The sequence below is a fragment of the Hyla sarda genome, chromosome 2, assembly GCF_029499605.1.
Source record: "Hyla sarda isolate aHylSar1 chromosome 2, aHylSar1.hap1, whole genome shotgun sequence".
Lineage (NCBI taxonomy): Eukaryota > Metazoa > Chordata > Amphibia > Anura > Hylidae > Hyla > Hyla sarda.
The window spans coordinates 287,700,637-287,718,334 of record NC_079190.1 but is presented as its reverse complement, the minus strand read 5'-3'; the positions used below and the strand labels follow the sequence as shown (position 1 = coordinate 287,718,334).

Below are 17,698 nucleotides of genomic sequence, written 5' to 3'. Positions count from 1 at the left end.
CTAAGTTTCCACTTGTTTTTTTGGGGGGCATTTTGCCTATAAAAACGCCCAAACTGCCCCCATGGCGTTTTTTTCATTGATGCTAGCTGTAAATTAATGAAAAAACACAAAATTATTTTTCCACTTTGCGTTTTTCAATTTGGCATTTAAAAAAAAAATCCTTTTGCCATTTTTTCACTCTTTATGCACATTAATACAAATTTTTACCTGGGGTGCCCAAACTTTTGATCGCCACTGTATCTAGCTTTAGAAAAACAGTGCAGATTTTTGTAAAAAAAAAAATAAAAATTAATTTTTTTTCTGCAGATTGGGTGTGGTTTTGCAGCTCAGTTCCATTGAAGTGGAGCCAAGTTGTAATATCACACACAATCTGAGGACAGGTGTGTTGCTGTTTTTGGAAGAAATTTGCTCTGTTTATCTATTGCTTGATAACCCCATTTTCTTTGTGTTTTTCAGTTTGGCAATTTTTTAAACCCTTTTGCCGTTTTTTCACTCTTTTTTAGCTCCTTGGCGGTGTTGCAAAGTCGCAACATGTTGAGCCTACGGCATTTTTTCCCCTGAAAGTGGCTTTTTTCTCTCATAGAAGTTTATGGGAGTAAAAAAACGCCAAGAAAGATTACATGTGGGTTTTAACTTTGGCATCTTTGCAGACAGTTTTTATTCATTTTTTGGACTTTAGTGATCCAAAATGTTTTAATAACATTTCGTAGGGTACCATTAAGAAATATATATTAAGGCTAGGATTCCACTTGTTTTTTTCTGGCAGTTTTTGGAGTCCTGCCACTGCAGTTTTTGAGCCAAAAGGTGGATCCATAAGGGAAGAGAAGTGTAAATCCTTCCTTTATATGTCCTATTCCTTTTGAATACACTTCTGATATCCAAAAACTGCCAGAAAAAAAAGTGGAATAATAGCCTAAGAAAGATACAGTAGTGATGGAAAAAATTGTATTTCACAATTGTATTTTAAAATGAAATTTAAATTTATTTTTAAACTGGGATCAATTTATGTGGGCAGGCAGGGCACTAAAAATGTAGCCGACAATAATAAAGATGTAGTGTGTGCGTGTTTTTCACTTTTTTTTTATTTAATTTTTTTAGGTAGTACTACTACTCCCAGCATGGAACACACTGTTCCATGATGGGAGTAGTAGTACCTGTAATAATTGACAGATCGCCCCGGGTGTCACTTCTGTATCCTCCTTTATAATATATAGATGCGGCCGGCAACTCTTCTATGGTCCCCTACACTGACGTATATATATACACCTACAGTGACCCCTCGACATATGATGGCCTTGACATATGATCATTTCAACATATGATGGCCTCTCAGAGCCCATCGTATGTTGAAGGCAGCCTCGACATATGATGCTGCTGTGTGTCGGGGCCATCATACAAACAGCTATCTGACAGAGCTGACAACTTCAGCAACTGACAGATAGTTGTTTAATGTGCCCCGTGTGCCTCGTTCTGCCTCCTGTTACTCACATGCTGTCCTGCTAACTCACGGAGGCTTCCACTGTGAGCTCCGTGTAAGCCCCGCCCCCCAGTGCAGCCATAGCCAATAACATGCAGCATCTTGCTGCAGGCATCCAATGAGCTGCTGGCTGCCCTCCCCTTCCTTTCCTATAGAGCTGTAGTCGGCAGGATCGTAATGGAGGACATTCTGTCCCCCCTGAAGATATTTAAAGAACTGTACAGTACTGTATGCGATGTCACACATCACATACAATACATATACACACAATATACCCCATACATCAATGTTTCCCTATCAGTGTGCCTCCAGCTGTTGCAAAACTATAACTCTCAGCATGCCCAGACAGTCAATGGCTGTACATGCATGCTGGGAGTTGTAGTTGTGCAACAGCTGGAGGCACCCTGGTTTGTTAAACACTCCCCATACACTCCACATACAATGGTCATCCCAGAACCAATTAGCAGTTTCCCATAGAGATATGTATTCAAGATACAATGGTTCCAAGGCCCCAGAACCAATTACCATTTTTACATAGACATATGTACTCAACATATGATGGTTTCAACATATGATGGTTCTCCTGTAACCAATTAATATCATATTGTTACGCCGAGCGCTCCGGGTCCCCGCTCCTCCCCGGAGCGCTCGCTTCACTCTCCCCGCGGCAGCGCTCCGGTCACGTCCTCTGACCCGGGGCGCTGCGATTCCGCTGCCAGCCGGGATGCGATTCGCGATGCGGGTAGCGCCCGCTCGCGATGCGCACCCCGGCTCCCCTACCTGACTCGCTCTCCGTCTGTTCTGTCCCGGCGCGCGCGGCCCCGCTCCCTAGGGCGCGCGCGCGCCGGGTCTCTGCGATTTAAAGGGCCACTGCGCCGCTGATTGGCGCAGTGGTCCCAATTAGTGTGTTCACCTGTGCACTTCCCTATATCACCTCACTTCCCCTGCACTCCCTTGCCGGATCTTGTTGCCTTAGTGCCAGTGAAAGCGTTCCTTGTGTGTTCCTTGCCTGTGTTTCCAGACCTTCTGCCGTTGCCCCTGACTACGATCCTTGCTGCCTGCCCCGACCTTCTGCTACGTCCGACCTTGCTTTTGCCTACTCCCTTGTACCGCGCCTATCTTCAGCAGCCAGAGAGGTGAGCCGTTGCTAGTGGATACGACCTGGTCACTACCGCCGCAGCAAGACCATCCCGCTTTGCGGCGGGCTCTGGTGAAAACCAGTAGTGGCTTAGAACCGGTCCACTAGCACGGTCCACGCCAATCCCTCTCTGGCACAGAGGATCCACTACCTACCAGCCGGCATCGTGACAGTAGATCCGGCCATGGATCCCGCTGAAGTTCCTCTGCCAGTTGTCGCTGACCTCACCACGGTGGTCGCCCAGCAGTCACAACAGATAGCGCAACAAGGCCAACAGCTGTCTCAACTGACCGTTATGCTACAACAGTTACTACCACAGCTTCAGCAGTCATCTCCTCCGCCAGCTCCTGCACCTCCTCCGCAGCGAGTGGCCGCTCCTGGGATACGCTTATCCTTGCCGGATAAATTTGATGGGGACTCTAAGTTTTGCCGTGGCTTTCTTTCCCAATGTTCCCTGCATCTGGAGATGATGTCGGACCTGTTTCCCACTGAAAGGTCTAAGGTGGCTTTCGTAGTCAGCCTTCTGTCCGGAAAAGCCCTGTCATGGGCCACACCGCTCTGGGACCGCAATGACCCCGTCACTGCCTCTGTACACTCCTTCTTCTCGGAAATCCGAAGTGTCTTTGAGGAACCTGCCCGAGCCTCTTCTGCTGAGACTGCCCTGTTGAACCTGGTCCAGGGTAATTCTTCCGTTGGCGAGTATGCCGTACAATTCCGTACTCTTGCTTCAGAATTGTCCTGGAATAATGAGGCCCTCTGCGCGACCTTCAAAAAAGGCCTATCCAGCAACATTAAAGATGTTCTGGCCGCACGAGAAATTCCTGCTAATCTACATGAACTTATTCACCTAGCCACTCGCATTGACATGCGTTTTTCCGAAAGGCGTCAGGAACTCCGCCAAGATATGGACTCTGTTCGCACGAGGCGTTTCTCCTCCTCGGCTCCTCTCTCCTCTGGTCCCCTGCAATCTGTTCCTGTGCCTCCCGCCGTGGAGGCTATGCAGGTCGACCGGTCTCGCCTGACACCTCAAGAGAGGACACGACGCCGTATGGAGAACCTCTGCCTGTACTGTGCTAGTACCGAACACTTCCTAAGAGATTGTCCTATCCGTCCTCCCCGCCTGGAAAGACGTACGCTGACTCCGCACAATAATGAGACAGTCCTTGATGTCTACTCTGCTTCTCCACGTCTTACTGTGCCTGTGCGGATGTCTGCCTCTGCCTTCTCCTTCTCTACAGTGGCCTTCTTGGACTCAGGATCTGCAGGAAATTTTATTTTGGCCTCTCTCGTCAACAGGTTCAACATCCCGGTGACCAGTCTCGCCAGACCCCTCTACATCAATTGTGTAAATAATGAAAGATTGGACTGTACCATACGTTTCCGCACGGAGCCCCTTCTTATGAGCATCGGATCTCATCATGAGAGGATTGAACTTTTGGTCCTCCCCAATTGCACCTCGGAAATTCTCCTTGGACTTCCCTGGCTTCAACTTCATTCCCCTACCCTGGATTGGTCCACTGGGGAGATCAAGAGTTGGGGGTCCTCTTGTTCCAAGAACTGTCTAAAACCGGTTCCCAGTAACCCTTGCCGTAACTCTGTGGTTCCTCCAGTAACCGGTCTCCCTAAGGCCTATATGGACTTCGCGGATGTTTTCTGCAAAAAACAAACTGAGACTCTACCTCCTCACAGGCCTTATGATTGCCCTATCGACCTCCTCCCGGGCACTACTCCACCCCGGGGCAGAATTTATCCTCTCTCTGCCCCAGAGACTCTTGCCATGTCCGAATACGTCCAGGAGAATCTAAAAAAGGGCTTTATCCGTAAATCCTCCTCTCCTGCCGGAGCCGGATTTTTCTTTGTGTCTAAAAAAGATGGCTCCCTACGTCCTTGCATTGACTACCGCGGTCTTAATAAAATCACGGTTAAGAACCGCTACCCCTTACCCCTCATCTCTGAACTCTTTGATCGCCTCCAAGGTGCCCACATCTTCACTAAATTGGACTTAAGAGGCGCCTATAACCTCATCCGCATCAGAGAGGGGGACGAGTGGAAAACGGCATTTAACACCAGAGATGGACACTTTGAGTATCTGGTCATGCCCTTTGGACTGTGCAACGCCCCTGCCGTCTTCCAAGACTTTGTCAATGAAATTTTTCGTGATCTGTTATACTCCTGTGTTGTTGTATATCTGGACGATATCCTAATTTTTTCTGCCAATCTAGAAGAACACCGCCAGCATGTCCGTATGGTTCTTCAGAGACTTCGTGACAACCAACTCTATGCCAAAATTGAGAAATGTCTGTTTGAATGCCAATCTCTTCCTTTTCTAGGATATTTGGTCTCTGGCCAGGGACTACAGATGGATCCAGACAAACTCTCTGCCGTCTTAGATTGGCCACGCCCCTCCGGACTCCGTGCTATCCAACGCTTTTTGGGGTTCGCCAATTATTACAGGCAATTTATTCCACATTTTTCTACCATTGTGGCTCCTATCGTGGCTTTAACCAAAAAAAATGCTGATCCCAAGTCCTGGCCTCCTCAAGCAGAAGACGCCTTTAAACGACTCAAGTCTGCCTTTTCTTCGGCTCCCGTCCTCTCCAGACCTGACCCTTCCAAACCCTTCCTATTGGAGGTTGATGCCTCCTCAGTGGGAGCTGGAGCTGTTCTTCTACAAAAAAATTCTTCCGGGCATGCTGTCACTTGTGGTTTTTTCTCTAGGACCTTCTCTCCAGCGGAGAGGAACTACTCCATCGGGGATCGAGAGCTTCTAGCCATTAAATTAGCACTTGAGGAATGGAGGCATCTGCTGGAGGGATCAAGTTCTCCTGTTATTATCTACACCGACCACAAGAACCTCTCCTACCTCCAGTCTGCCCAACGGCTGAATCCTCGCCAGGCCCGGTGGTCTCTGTTCTTTGCCCGATTTAATTTTGAGATTCACTTTCGTCCTGCCGATAAGAACATTAGGGCCGATGCTCTCTCTCGTTCCTCGGATGCCTCAGAAGTTGAACTCTCTCCGCAACACATCATTCCACCTGACTGCCTGATCTCCACTTCTCCTGCCTCCATCAGGCAGACTCCTCCAGGAAAGACCTTTGTTTCTCCTCGCCAACGCCTCGGAATCCTCAAATGGGGTCACTCCTCCCATCTCGCAGGTCATGCGGGTATCAAGAAATCTGTGCAACTCATCTCCCGCTTCTATTGGTGGCCGACTCTGGAGACGGATGTTGTGGACTTTGTGCGAGCCTGCACTATCTGTGCCCGGGATAAGACTCCTCGCCAGAAGCCCGCTGGTTTTCTTCATCCTCTGCCTGTCCCCGAACAGCCTTGGTCTCTGATTGGTATGGATTTTATTACTGATTTACCCCCTTCCCTTGGCAACACTGTTATTTGGGTGGTCGTTGATCGATTCTCCAAAATGGCACATTTCATCCCTCTTCCTGGTCTTCCTTCTGCGCCTCAGTTGGCTAAACAATTTTTTGTACACATTTTTCGTCTTCACGGGTTGCCTACGCAGATTGTCTCGGATAGAGGCGTCCAATTCGTGTCTAAATTCTGGAGGGCTCTCTGTAAACAACTCAAGATTAAATTAAATTTTTCTTCTGCATATCATCCCCAGTCCAATGGACAAGTAGAAAGGATTAACCAGATCTTGGGTGATTATTTGCGACATTTTGTTTCCTCCCGCCAGGATGACTGGGCAGATCTCCTCCCATGGGCCGAATTCTCGTATAACTTCAGGGTCTCTGAGTCTTCCTCCAAATCCCCATTTTTCGTGGTGTACGGCCGTCACCCTCTCCCCCCCCTCCCTACTCCCTTGCCCTCTGGTCTGCCCGCTGTGGATGAAATTTCTCGTGACCTTTCCATCATATGGAGAGAGACCCAAAATTCTCTCTTACAGGCTTCATCACGCATGAAGAAGTTCGCGGATAAGAAAAGAAGAGCTCCCCCCGTTTTTTCCCCTGGAGACAAGGTATGGCTCTCCGCTAAATATGTCCGCTTCCGTGTCCCTAGCTACAAGTTGGGACCACGCTATCTTGGTCCTTTCAAAATTTTGTCTCAAATTAATCCTGTCTCTTATAAACTTCTTCTTCCTCCCTCTCTTCGTATCCCTAATGCCTTTCACATCTCTCTTCTCAAACCACTCATCCTCAACCGTTTTTCTCCCAAATCTGTTCCTCCCACTCCTGTTTCTGGCTCCTCGGACATCTTCTCGGTCAAAGAAATTTTAGCTGCCAAAAAGGTCAGAGGGAAAAATTTTTTTTTAGTGGACTGGGAGGGTTGTGGTCCTGAAGAGAGATCCTGGGAACCTGAGGACAACATCCTAGACAAAAGTCTGCTCCTCAGGTTCTCAGGCTCTAAGAAGAGGGGGAGACCCAAGGGGGGGGGTACTGTTACGCCGAGCGCTCCGGGTCCCCGCTCCTCCCCGGAGCGCTCGCTTCACTCTCCCCGCGGCAGCGCTCCGGTCACGTCCTCTGACCCGGGGCGCTGCGATTCCGCTGCCAGCCGGGATGCGATTCGCGATGCGGGTAGCGCCCGCTCGCGATGCGCACCCCGGCTCCCCTACCTGACTCGCTCTCCGTCTGTTCTGTCCCGGCGCGCGCGGCCCCGCTCCCTAGGGCGCGCGCGCGCCGGGTCTCTGCGATTTAAAGGGCCACTGCGCCGCTGATTGGCGCAGTGGTCCCAATTAGTGTGTTCACCTGTGCACTTCCCTATATCACCTCACTTCCCCTGCACTCCCTTGCCGGATCTTGTTGCCTTAGTGCCAGTGAAAGCGTTCCTTGTGTGTTCCTTGCCTGTGTTTCCAGACCTTCTGCCGTTGCCCCTGACTACGATCCTTGCTGCCTGCCCCGACCTTCTGCTACGTCCGACCTTGCTTTTGCCTACTCCCTTGTACCGCGCCTATCTTCAGCAGCCAGAGAGGTGAGCCGTTGCTAGTGGATACGACCTGGTCACTACCGCCGCAGCAAGACCATCCCGCTTTGCGGCGGGCTCTGGTGAAAACCAGTAGTGGCTTAGAACCGGTCCACTAGCACGGTCCACGCCAATCCCTCTCTGGCACAGAGGATCCACTACCTACCAGCCGGCATCGTGACACATATGTTGAGGGACCACTGTATTCATATTTCCCTCAGAGAGCTGTGATTGGTCAGATGGTTCCAGCCAATCACAACTCTGTGGGAAATATGAATAGGTGTATATATACGTCAGTGCAGGGGAACATATATACATTATACAGGAGGATCACAGCGGGTGTCATGAGTGACATCTGCTGTGGTCTGTCCTTAACTGCAGGTACTACTGCTCCCAACATGGAGCACACTCTGCTCCATGTTGGGAGCAGTAGTACCTGCAGTTAAGGACAGATCACAATGTGTGTCACTCCTGCCACCTGTTGCGATCATCCTTCATCCCTGAGATGCAGAGCGGCTTTCTCCTGCGCTTGCATCTCTGCTCTGTACTCCGGCCAGCCACTCACTCTGAGAGCGGGGATTGGCTGCCACCATCTGGCCAATCCCCACTCTGGGTGGAAAATATGAATGAGTGATGTGAATTTCTATTCACATCACTGGCCAGACTGGAGTATATTGCAGAGATGCGAGCGCTGTATAGAGCCGCTCCGCATCTCTGCTATATTATGGACAAATGCATCGGGTGTCAGGAGTGACACCCGAGGCGATCTATCTATTAGTACAGTGTGTTCCATGCTGGGAGAAGCAGTACTAACTAAAAAAAATATTTAAAAAAAAGTAAAAAACACACACACTACATTTTTATTATTGTCGGCTACATTTTTAGTTCCCTGACCCCCCCCCCCCCCCCCCACACACACACACATTTCATTAGAAAAAATATACATTTTGTTAAAAAAAAAATTTCCATCACTACCGCATCCTTTTTTTTTTTTTTTTTTGGTACCCAACAAATTTTGAAAAAAACGTCAAAGGGGCCAAACATGCAATTTCCACTCAAAGGCAAAAAATGCTAGAAAAAACGCAAGAAAAAAACTCCAAACACAGGAAAGTGCTTTGGCGTTTTTTTCTGGCGTTTTTTTCCCCCACAAAAAAAAGAAACAAACCTTAGGCTAAAATTCCACTGAGGTTTTTGCCCTGCGATTTTTTTAGGCTTAAAACGCCAGAAAAACTGCTACTGTTTTTCCCAGTATTTTGGTGTTTTTTTCTGGCGTTTTTCTCCTTGGTGTGGAATTTGCCTTTTTTGGCCCCTTTGGCGTTTTTTCCCCCACATTTGTTGGGTACCAAAAAAAAAAAAAAGGATGCTGTAGGGTTGGAAAAATTATTTAACAAAACTTTGATTTTGAAATAGCGGGACGCGCCCGCTCGCGAATCGCATCCCAAGTCACTTACCCGTCTTGGTCCCCGGCTGTCATGTGCTGGCGCGCGCGGCTCCGCTCTCTAGGGCGCGCGCGCGCCAGTTCTCTGAGACTTAAAGGGCCAATGCACCAATGATTGGTGCCTGGCCCAATTAGCCTGATTAGCTTCCACCTGCTCCCTGGCTATATCACCTCACTTCCCCTGCACTCCCTTGCCGGATCTTGTTGCCTTGTGCCATTGAAAGCGTTTAGTGTTGTCCAAGCCTGTGTTACCTGATCTCCTGCTATCCATATTGACTACGAACCTTGCCGCCTGCCCCGACCTTCTGCTACGTCTGACCTTGCCTCTGCCTAGTCCTTCTGTCCCACGCCTTCTCAGCAGTCAGCGAGGTTGAGCCGTTACTAGTGGATACGACCTGGTTGCTACTGCCGCAGCAAGACCATCCCGCTTTGCGGCGGGCTCTGGTGAACACCAGTAGCCACTTAGAACCGGTCCACCGGCACGGTCCACGCCAATCCCTCGCTGACACAGTGGATCCACAACCTGTAAGCCAAATCGTGACAGTAGATCCGGCCATGGATCCCGCTGAGGTGCCGCTGCCAAGTCTCGCTGACCTTACCACGGTGGTCGCTCAGCAATCGCAGCAAATTGCCCAACAAGGACAGCAGCTGTCGCAGTTGACCGCCACGTTACAGCAACTTCTGCCACTGCTACAGCAGCAACCATCTCCTCCGCCAGCTCCTGCACCTCCTCCGCAGCGAGTGGCCGCTCCTAGCCTCCGCTTGTCCCTGCCGGACAAATTTGATGGGGACTCTAGACTCTGCCGTGGATTTTTGTCTCAATGTTCCCTGCATATGGAGATGTTGTCGGACCTATTTCCTACAGAACGGTCTAAGATGGCATTCGTAGTGAGCCTTTTTTCTGGAAAGGCCTTGTCTTGGGCCACACCGCTCTGGGACCGCAATGATCCTGCCACTGCCACAGTCCAGTCCCTCTTCGCTGAAGTCCGTAGTGTCTTCGAGGAACCAGCCCGAGCTTCTTCTGCCGAGACTGCCCTGCTGAACCTGGTCCAGGGTAATTCTTCTGTAGGCGAGTACGCCATCCGATTTCGTACTCTCGCTTCCGAATTATCTTGGAATAACGAGGCTCTCTGCGCGACCTTTAAAAAAGGCCTATCCAGTAACATCAAGGATGTGCTGGCCGCACGAGAGATTTCTGCCAACCTGCAAGAACTTATCCATTTGGCCACCCGCATTGACATGCGTTTTTCTGAGAGACACCAGGAGCTCCGCCAGGAAAAAGACCTAGATCTCTGGGCACCTCTCCCACAGTATCCTTTGCAATCTACGCCTGGGCCTCCCGCCGAGGAGGCCATGTAAGTGGATCGGTCTCGCCTGACCCAGGAAGAGAGGAATCGCCATAGGGAAGAAAATCTTTGTCTGTACTGTGCCAGTACCGAACATTTCTTGGTGGATTGCCCTATTCGTCCTCCACGTCTAGGAAACGCACGCACGCACCCAGCTCACGTGGGTGTGGCATCTCTTGGTTCGAAGTCTACTTCTCCACGTCTCACGGTGCCCATGCGGATTTCTCCTTCTGCCAACTCCTCCCTCTCAGCCGTGGCCTGCTTGGACTCTGGTGCCTCTGGGAATTTTATTCTGGATTCTTTGGTGAATAAATTCTGCATCCCGGTGACCCGTCTAGTCAAGCCGCTCTACATTTCCGCGGTCAACGGAGTTAGATTGGATTGCACCGTGCGTTACAGCACAAAACCCCTCTTAATGTGCATTGGACCCCATCACGAAATGATTGAATTTTTCGTCCTTCCCAACTGCACCTCTGAGGGCCTCCTCAGTCTGCCATGGCTCCAGCTTCATTCTCCTACCCTTGACTGGACCACCGGGGAGATCAAGAACTGGGACTCTGCTTGCCACAAGAAATGCCTCTCCCCCCCTCCCAGTCCCGTCAGACAAGCCTCAGTGCCTCCTCCTACACCTGGTCCCCCCAGGGCTTATCAGGACTGTGCCTTGCCTCCTCATGGCCCCCGTCCTGGTGACACCCTGCCCCATGCCAAGCTTCACCCTCTTCCCTCCCTCCCCATTCCCACTCCTGCTGTACGGCCTGCCTTTGAGGAAACCCTACAATCACTCCCGGTGTCCTCATCCCATGGGAAGCAGTTGCCGGACAAAGAAAGGGGGAGACCTAAGGGGGGGGGTACTGTTACGCCGAGCGCTCCGGGTCCCTGCTCCTCCCCGGAGCGCTCACGGCGTCTCTCTCCCTGCAGCGCCCCGGTCAGACGCGCTGACTGGGAGCGCTGTACTGACATTGCCGGCGGGGATGTGAATCGCATCCCAAGTCACTTACCCGTCCCGGTCCCCGGCTGTCATGTGCTGGCGCACGCGGCTCCGCTCTCTAGGGCGCGCGCGCGCCAGTTCTCTGAGACTTAAAGGGCCAGTGCACCAATGATTGATGCCTGGCCCAATTAGCCTGATTAGCTTCCACCTGCTCCCTGGCTATATCACTTCACTTCCCCTGCACTCCCTTGCCGGATCTTGTTGCCTTGTGCCAGTGAAAGCGTTTAGTGTTGTCCAAGCCTGTGTTACCTGATCTCCTGCTATCCATATTGACTACGAACCTTGCCGCCTGCCCCGACCTTCTGCTACGTCTGACCTTGCCTCTGCCTAGTCCTTCTGTCCCACGCCTTCTCAGCAGTCAGCGAGGTTGAGCCGTTGCTAGTGGATACGACCTGGTTGCTACTGCCGCAGCAAGACCATCCTGCTTTGCGGCGGGCTCTGGTGAACACCAGTAGCCACTTAGAACCGGTCCACCGGCACGGTCCACGCCAATCCCTCGCTGACACAGTGGATCCACAACCTGTAAGCCGAATCGTGACAACCATTTTGGAAACTACACCCCTCAAGGCACATAACATGGGATCAAGTTTAGTATTTTTTCCCAAATTTTCCATTTTTACAAAGGTAATGGGAGGAAATGCATCCCAAAATGTGTAACCCCATCTCTTCTGAGTATGGAAATACCCCTTATTAGGACGTAAAATGCTCTGCGGGCGAACTACAATGCTCAAAAAAAAAGGAGTCACATATGGCTTTTGTCAAGCATATTTTGCTGAAATGGTTTTTGGGGGGTATGTTGCATTTAGAAAGCCCCTCTGGTGCCAGAACAGCAAAAAAAAACCTCATTTCTTCTGAGTATGGAAATACCCCATGTGTGGATTTAAAGTGCTCTGCTGGTGCACTAGAATGCTCAGAAGAGATGGAGCGCCATTGAGCTTTTGGAAAGAGAATTTGTTTGGAATGGAAGTCAGGGGCCATGTGCGTTTACAAAGCCCCACGTGGTGCCAGAACAGTGGACCCCCTACATGTGACCCCCATTTTGGAAACTACACCCCACACAGAATTTAATAAGGGGTGCAGTGAGTATTTACACCCCACTGGTGTTTGACAGATCATTGGAACAGTGTGCTGTGGAAATGAAAAATTTAATTTTTCATTTTCACGGACCACTGTTCCAAAAATCTGTCAGGCACCTGTTGGGCGTAAATGCTCACTGTTCCCCTTATTACATTACATGAGGAGTGTAGTTTCCAAAATGGGGTCACATGTGGGGGGGGGGTTCATTGTTTTGGCACTATGGGGGCTTTGTAAACACACGTGGCCTTCAATTCCGGACAAATTTTCTCTCCAAAAGCCAAATGGCGCTCCTTCTCTTTTGAGCATTGTAGTGCGCCAGCAGAGCACTTTACATCCACTTATGGGGTATGTTCTCACTCAGAAGAAAAGGGGTTACAAATTTTGGGAGGCTTTTCCTATTTCCCCTTGTGAAAATCAAAACACCAGCATTTAAGTGAATTTTTTTTTTTTCATTTTCCCAAATTTAGACGCCGGATGATTAGAGTCGCCGGACCGTTACAGACAGGGGAACGCATCTTGCTGCGTTCCCCTGCCCATGCAGCATACCTGTCAGGTGCTTCAAGTGTCAGTCCCTGTGTTTGTCTATGGAGCACCAGAGGCATCGCTGAACAGGCTTTTGCCTCTGACGCTCCATCTCGAGGACTAGTACAATGAATACTACACAACCAGGGCACTTCCTGCTGTTGGAAAACTACAACTCTCTGCAGCTCCAAGCGGGCATGCTGGGAGTTCTAGTGCTGGAGGCACCCTGGTTTGAGCAATAACAGTTTTTTTTCCAGGTTTTGTACCACTAGCCCACCAGGATTGACTATGCCTACCTTTCCCCACGGCTTTATTTTCAAGGTAGGCATTGTCAATCCTGATGGGCTAGTGGTACAAAACTTGCAAAAAAAAAGTTGCTCAAACTGATGGCAACTGATGGTTTTGACTGATGACAATTCATGCACTTTTTGAGCATCAGTCGTGCCATCAGTTGTGAACAGTTAAGTAAAAAAAAACTGAGCCTGACATAGCTGACTTATGTAAACCTAGCCTAATAAGTCCTCGGGCTGCTCCCCACCCAACCGGCTTAACGCCTCTGGAAAACAGTTGCCAGGACCCCTGAAGACTAATTACAGTGTAGGTGGTGGGATCAGATGGTATTAACCTATGGGGCAAGATGTTATTAACCCCTATTGTTCTTGATGCCAGAGTGGTTTTTGGTACCGGAACCACACAAACGGTATCTCCGCTATTCCAATGGCTAGTTAAGGAAAGGAGAGTCCACAACCAGTTATGGTTTAACGGAGGCTTTACTGAGTTTAAGACAGATGGTATTATCTTTACAGCTAGGCCAGATACCCAGAGAAGTGGCCAGGAACTCAGAAGATCTTGCAGCTTGCTGGGACCAATTATACTTGTAATAGACTTGAGACAATTATCTTGAGGCTTGACTATATGCAGGACTTGACTACTTGTAGTAGTGACAGCAGACATAGACTTTTGACTTACTGGAATGACTGTAGCTTTATGGCCTTCTAGGTAGGTGATCACTAGCACTGAGATCTCTGGTGTTTGATGTGCTCAGTAGCCGAAGTCTCAAAAAGAGTGAGTTTTAATGGCCTCCCCTTTTTATAGTGTGGGGGGGGGGCTGGACTAAGGCCCATTGGTCAAGCTGCGAGTCATAGGTTAAGCTGGTGCTCTCTGGGTAACATCATGTGACAACATAAGATAACATGTGACAGACTTACAGGTCCTTGAGGCAACCTCTCATAGGTCCTTTAGACTAGCTATACATTAGGATCCTGTCCATACATTAAAGCAGTATACACAACATTCTGGAAACAACAGGGGGAGACCCTGCAGGGGAGCTCCCAGGTCACTGAGGGTCTCAACCTGACAGGGCATAGGGTATTACAGGACCATGTCCTGTACTGGAATGTTACACATGCCTACACCAGTTTTATGTGGCCCATGGTTTGGGCAGCATACATCTGATAACAGGTTCCCTTTAACTTGAACTTTAGCAATGTCCTGTTTTTATACCTGGCTATCTGCGCATAGACTATAAACATCCTGATGGTCCAGCATGGTCTAAGGGTATGTAAAAACATGCCTGGTCAGGAAGGTGTTAAAGAGCATAAGGTGCCTAATAAACAGATGCTTGTGGGTGCCTTTGACTCCTCTAAATGATGCACTGATTGCAGGCGTAAAATTGCGAACACTGTCTGCAAATTACCATTCCGGTGCCTGCTCTGCCAATTAAAAGCACTCAGATGGCTCATGTGTTGGCCACTTACAGCTGTGCAGACAGTTGGCACAGTATTTTAGAGTTCTGCAGTTATCACTGTATATAACAGCATGTGGCTGTTGCTGTAGGAGGCTATGTCTATCACGTTATTTTCAAACTGTAGCTGGCATTGCTAAAAGGGGTCCAGCTGGTGTCCCTCTTTCATCAGTCTGGAGGTTGAAAGGTATGAATTATCACTAGTACAGTATACTCTTTCCAAATTGCCAAAAAAAAAAAGAATTATATAATAAAGCTGCAATACCAATTACTTCCACATGATGGCAACATCATCCTGTGTCATACACATTGGTTACACTAATGAGCAAAGTAACAATTTTTCTCATAACAAATGTAAACTTTTTGCCTGTAAAGGTTGTCGCTAATATTATTAGTTATAAAAATAGAGACATATTTACACCTTTACAGATGTGATTTTGCAGCCAATGAATAAGAAAACTCTTATTTCAGAAGCTTCTAGCCTGTACATAATTGGTCCTAAAGATGTTGATCCAATTTTATCCAGTATATATAATGATCTGTGAGCTAGACATCCTGGGCTACTGTCTGATCCACTATAGAAAATTACAGAGACATCTATGTTGCTGCTGGTGCATTGAGATCACAGAGCATTGCCTACACTTAACACAGTTGTGTCCACTTTACTATGTAGCAATTTGCAGCTTCTGACTTCACAGACTAATACCTTGAAAATGGTGAGGAACTGAAATAGAAAGTGGGAACTGTATTAAGCTCTGTACAACAGTTGTTTTTTATTTTTTGTTTAGGCTAAGTTTCTACTTGTTTTTTGTTCTGCGTCTTCTGGTTTGAAAAAAAAAAAAAAAACGCAAGAAAAAACACCTGAAAAAACGCCAGTGCAATTTCCTGCATCTGGCGTTTTTCCTGGCATTTTTTCATTTGTGTGGAAATTGTATTTTTGGCCCCTTTGGTGTTTTTTATTTTTTTTTTTTTGGTACCCAAAATTTGTTGGTACCAAAAAAAAAAAAAAATGTATTTAACTAAATGTAATAAAGTGTGTGTGTGTTTAACTTATTTTTTTTCTCTATTTTTTGAGATTTTTTTAGGTAGTACTACTACTCCCAGCATGGAACTGTTCCATGATGGGAGTAGAAGTACCTGTACTAATAGACATATCGCCACAGGTGTCAGTCCTGACACCCGATGCGATCGTCCATAATATAGCAGAGAGGCGGCTCTATATAGCGCTCGCATCTCTGCTCTGTACTCCGGCCAGTGATGTGAATAGAACATCATTTATATTTCCTGCCCAGAGTGGTGATTGGCCGGATGGTGGCAGCCAATCACAGCTCTCAGCGGGAAATATGAATAGGTGCATATACCTCAGTGCAGGGGACCATAGAAGAGCGGCCAGCTCCATCTATACATTATACAGGAGGATCGCAACAGAACCCGGGGCGATCTGTCAATTAGTACAGGCACTGCTACTCCCATCACGGAACAGTGTGTGTTCCATGCTGGGAGAAGTGGTACCACCTAAAAAATAAAGAATAAAAATTGAAAAACACACTACATTTTTATTATTGTCAGCTACATTTATAGTACCCTGCCCACCCACATAAATTGATCCCTGTTTAAAAATTTATAAAAATGTAGTTATAAAAAAGATACATTTTATTAAATAGAATTTTTTCCATCACTACTGTATCTTTTTTATATATTTTTTTAATGGTACCCTACGAAATTTTATTAAAAAAGGTATCTCCATCACTTTTTGGATCGCTAAAGTCCAAAAGAGAATAAAAACCGCCTGAAAAAACACCAAAGTTAAAACCCACATGGCATTTTTCTTGGCGTTTTTTTTTTTACTCCAATAGACTTCTATGGGAGAAAAACTCCACGATTTCAGGGAAAAAAAACCACCAGTGGCTCAACATGCTGCGATTTTGCAAAACCGCCAAGGAGCTGAAAAACGCCTAAAAAGAGTGAAAAAATGCCAAAAGGATTTAAAAAACGCCAAACTGAAAAACGCCAAGTGGAAAAAGAATTTTGAGATTTCTCATTGATTTAGGCTAAGTTTCTACTTTTTTTTTTTATTTTATTTTTTTAAATGCCAAGAAATACGGCAATTCTGAGGCATGGCGTTTTTTCGGTCAAAAAACGCTGCGGCCAGATGTTAGCTGTAAAGCAATGAGAAATTGCAAAATTCTTTTTCCAATTGGCGTTTTTCAGTTTGGCGTTTTTATTTTTTTATTTTTATTTTTTTATCCTGTTGGCGTTTTTCACTCTTTTTTGGCGTTTTTCAGCTCCTTGGCAGTTTTGCAAAATCACAGCATGTTGAGCCACTGGCGTTTTTTCCCCTGAAATAATGGTGTTTTTCTACCGTAGAAGTCTATGGGAGTAAAAAAAAGGCAAAGAAAAACGTCAGGTGGGTTTTCACTTTGGTGTTTTTTAGGCTAAGTCACCACTTGGTCTTTTGCACTGCGTTTTTAGGGATTAAAAAAACGCCTGAAAAATCGCCAGTGCAAGTGACGTCATCATGCGTTTTTTCTTGCGTTTTTTCCGGCGTTTTTTTTCATTTGTGTGGAAATTGCACCTTGGCGTTTTTTTTTTATGGTACCCAAAATTTCTTGGGTACCAAAAAAAAAAGAATGCAGCAGTGATGGAAATTTTTTTATTAAACGCAATGTATATATTTTATAACCCAATTTTTATTATTTTTTTTATAAAGTGTGTGTTTCACTTTTTTGTTAAAAAATTTTTAACATTTTTTATGTAATACTACTACTCCCAGCATGGAACAGACTGTTCCATGCTGGGAGTGATAGTACCTGTACTATAGACATATATCGTCCATGATATAGCAGAGAAGCGAGCGGGTCTATACAGCGCTCGGCTCTCTGCACTATACTCCGGCCACTGATGTATACAGAAATTCATATTTCCCACCCAGAGCTGTGATTGGCCGGATGGTTTCAGCCAATCACAGCTTTGAGGAAAAGATGAATGAATGAGTGGCCGGCCCGGAGTATAGTGCAGAGCAGGGATGCGAGCGATGTATACAGCCGCTCCATC

At 47.5% G+C, this 17,698-nt stretch overlaps 1 protein-coding gene across 6 annotated transcripts in view; it reads right to left on the bottom strand.

Moving 5' to 3' along the window:
- FGR (FGR proto-oncogene, Src family tyrosine kinase) overlaps window positions 1–17,698 on the bottom strand; it is a 197,654-nt gene that overhangs the window by 49,454 nt on the left and 130,502 nt on the right. The gene's annotated exons all lie outside the window — the stretch shown is intronic.